The 3,677-nt window shown below is 38.8% G+C and overlaps 1 long non-coding RNA gene across 1 annotated transcript; it reads right to left on the reverse strand.

The window, feature by feature from the left end:
• Positions 1-317: 317 nt before the first annotated feature.
• LOC128571896 (uncharacterized) lies at positions 318-3,369 on the reverse strand. Its single transcript, XR_008375996.1, has 3 exons — positions 2,089-3,369; positions 1,199-1,247; positions 318-1,029 (listed from the first exon to the last, which is right to left on the reverse strand). It is a non-coding gene; the product is annotated as an uncharacterized LOC128571896 (long non-coding RNA).
• Between the last annotated feature and the right edge of the window lie 308 nt (positions 3,370-3,677).

Consider the following 3,677-nt stretch of genomic DNA (forward strand, 5'->3'; position numbering starts at 1 on the left):
ATCCCAACCGGTCACACATTGCAACTACAAGAGGAACCCTAAGACTGGCAGTGAGTCAAATCCTCTGTGCTTTTCATCTTCATTTAAAATAATAATTTATTTTCCAAATAAAAGCTGGGAATACTAAATCAACTAAAACCATTTATCTGATAAAAGATATGCAAATATCTTTATAAATATACAGTATCATCTATAATGCTGACAGGTCAGATAAAGCTACCAACTTTCACTTAAAATTCTAAATTGCAAATACAGGATGCAAATACAGAGATTACTTCCCCCCCCCCGCCACACACACACATATTCCCCCCCACCTCCATTTTATTAGCTCTGCAGATGGATACAAATTGCATATACTATATATTATTCATAGATTCCCCATTTCCGACTCACCTTCATGTACAAACCAGGCTCAAATATTATAGGAAACTGCAATGCCAAAGACTTAAATTTTGAAAACCAATTGAACTGATTTATCAGGATTGTTGGCAATGCTCTGGAAATGCCCTTAGGGCACATAATATCTTTAGTTGTGTTAAATAACAAAAGTAATAAAACATCCAAACAAAATAAAAACAACAAAGACAAACCTGGTCTAACATTTGCCGAGTAAGAGGGCACCCCTGCAGCAGTGGCTCATGAATACTTTCTGCTCTCTAACCCTGGGTTTCATCAACAATTCTTTTTTGTCCCCTTGATAAATAATTAGAGTGTGAAGTGCCTGAAGGCAGAGGACAGTCCCACCTGGGGAAGGAAGCCTGACTGCCCAGAGACAGCCCTAGGAAGGGCTGATTAGAGACTGAGTAGGCAGCTCTCACTTAGTACAGGCCATCCCTGAACTGGGATTCCTCAGGAGATAACACATGGAGCAGCATCAACTTTTTGAAGGGAAGCAGGAAGGTGGCTACAGAGGGAGAGATCTCAATTTAGACTTCTTTTGTCTTTGTTGTTTGTGAGTTCTGGCCTCCTCCTTGTTCTCTTCCTTCCCACTTCCCCAGGCTCTTCCAGGCTCTTCTCCTCCACATCATTCTATAATATCAAGAGAAAATTAGTATAAAAAGAAAGAATAATCAGGGTCAAAGGACCAGAGGGTCCATCTCTGATCTGACCTCTGTGTCTGATGAGACCTCAGGCTCCAGAGTGTCTGACAAGATGTCAATGGAATCAATGTGGCTGAATTAAAACGTGAAGAACCTACCATGTTTTAGATGCAGTTCTCGGGAGAGAGGAGACACAGCCAGCAGGATCTGAAAACGTGGAAAGGCTGTCAGCAAAGCTCCTGAAACTGGCAGACAAGGGGACCAGCAAAAGCTGATAGGAGTCCAGACATGCCGATATGTAGAAAGAACAATTGAAGCAGGTGAACACTGACTCAAGCGGGGCTCACTGGCTCATGTTTGAGGGATCTTTTTTATTTTATTGTAAAGAATGTGCTCATTTTATAAAATCTGGATAATATAGGACTGATGTTACAGGCCAAGGAATGTTCAATATTCAATGCACATTTATGGAGCACTCACTACCAGGCATTATCTGGTAGTGGGGGACAAAAAAGATATATGTACTTTGCACCTTTCATAGCCTGAGAACACAGAAAACAGAACAATAGCAACTTAATACCTAAAATGGACAATAACCCGACTGCTGACAGGTAGATATTGATTACTCACGGACTAATGATTTGGCATCTTAAATTCTATTGAGCTCAAGTTTCCTTTTGAAATCTTAGCCAAATCATTTAGACATTGAGGCATAAATAGGGATTTTTAAAATTTACTTAGTTCACTGCATAAAGGATTGATTATTGCATATAGTTTACAAGGTAGTCTGTGCCATCAGTTGTTTCTTCCAATCCAGTCAAATGCACAATCTTATTATTTCACTGTCTGATCAACATTTCCTTTTCATGAAGCATAACTCAAAGTAATTTCAATAATACTGTTTTTAATTAGTTACTTCTTATCAAGCTAATACAAATCCTATCAATTAAGTTGAAAAACTCATCCTAGAAAAAGTGCTACATGTGTCATTGCTGAATATCACTATAGTGACCTTCTAAGTACTTCCCCTGGGAGGCTATGCACTAACCTCAGCATCTAGTCCACCCTTCAAAGAAATTTTGGAACTCCTTCTTTGGAATGGTCGTCAGAGCTGTCATCTTATTACCCTTGATGTCTTGAATGTCATCAAAATGTCTTTCTTTCAATGTTTCCTTTATGTTCAAGTAAAGAAAAAAGTCATCAGGGTGATTAGGAGGGTGTTCCAATACAATTTTTGTTTACTGGCTAACACTCCCTCACAGACAGTGCCATGTGAGCTGATGCACCGTTCTAATGCAAGAGCCATGAATTAGAGCGAAGTTCAGGTTGTTTTCAGTTAAGATTTTCCCATCTGTTTCTCTATCCATTTATTTGGTCTGCTATGCTTCTCACAGCCAGCAGATGATTTTGAGGCACAATTTGACAAATTTTTGCAGTTTTTATCAGTTCTCATTATTGGCTGCCCTGACATCTCTTCATCAGTAATCCTTTCTCCCCTCAGAAAAAAAAAACAAAAAAAACGTTTAACCCATTTATTCACAGCTGTTTTCTTCATGGAATTATCCCTATAAACGTGGAATAACATGTCCTTGATTTTCCACTTTTGCCAAGTTTAACAAGAAATTCAATGTTTTGTTGCTCAAATCATGTTCCATTTTCGTGACAGCACACAAAACCTCACAACAATAATGAATGCCACTCAGCAAGACACTGCCACACATTGACACAAACACAGCTGTGAGACTCTGATACACCAAGGTTATGAAATCTTACCAAGTTGTTTTGTACAGTGCTGCCAATGTAAGCACAAATTTACAAACTTAATTTTCAGATCTAAAATACTAAACCTAAAATACTTAAGTATCCCAATCTTAGTACCAAGACTAATTCTCTTTGCTTCTCCCACCTCCACAGCCACCTATCTACCGAAAAAATTAAAGCCCATTGAACTAGTATAACTGTAAGATGAACCAGAGGACCTTCATCCGCATGGCATTGTAATTACAATAATAGCTGGTACTTACATGGCAATTACTATGTACCAACTCTGTCGTAAGTGCTTTACACACATTAACTCAATTAACCTTCACACAACCCTATGAGGTGGGAACTATTATCCTCATTTTATATGTCTAGAGGGTCTCTAGGGTGGCCTGCATAGTCTTACGAAGACTATGGCCTGCATAGTCTAAGGAAAAGGCAAAAGAAGACACACATAGTTTAAAGAGGTAATTTTCAAGATTGAAAGGAAGAAAAGATTCTGAGCCCGGCTATAGTTTCTCACTCAGCTTCTCCTCTGATTCAGCTTCTCCTGTGTTTTAGCTGTGTTAAAAAGTGTTAAAAAGAAGAGACTACGTTATGTTTCACGCCTTAAATATACATATTAAAATTTATTTTCTAGAATACGATAAGAGGCTGCGGGTGACAACTCTATAGGTTCCATGCAGAAAGGAGAGTGCTTAGTGAATTCATGTCTCAATCAACTCCAGGAGACACAGAGGATGAGAGAGAAGGTTGGTGTATGGCTTTGGAGAGATAGTAAAGTACTGTCACTCATTGCGACAAAGAATACAGACAAATTCCTCATGGACGAGATATGGATCACACAGGAGAGAGCTGTCCTGGAACCATATTAAA

The sequence above is a fragment of the Nycticebus coucang genome, chromosome 19, assembly GCF_027406575.1.
Source record: "Nycticebus coucang isolate mNycCou1 chromosome 19, mNycCou1.pri, whole genome shotgun sequence".
In the NCBI taxonomy this organism is placed as follows: domain Eukaryota; kingdom Metazoa; phylum Chordata; class Mammalia; order Primates; family Lorisidae; genus Nycticebus; species Nycticebus coucang.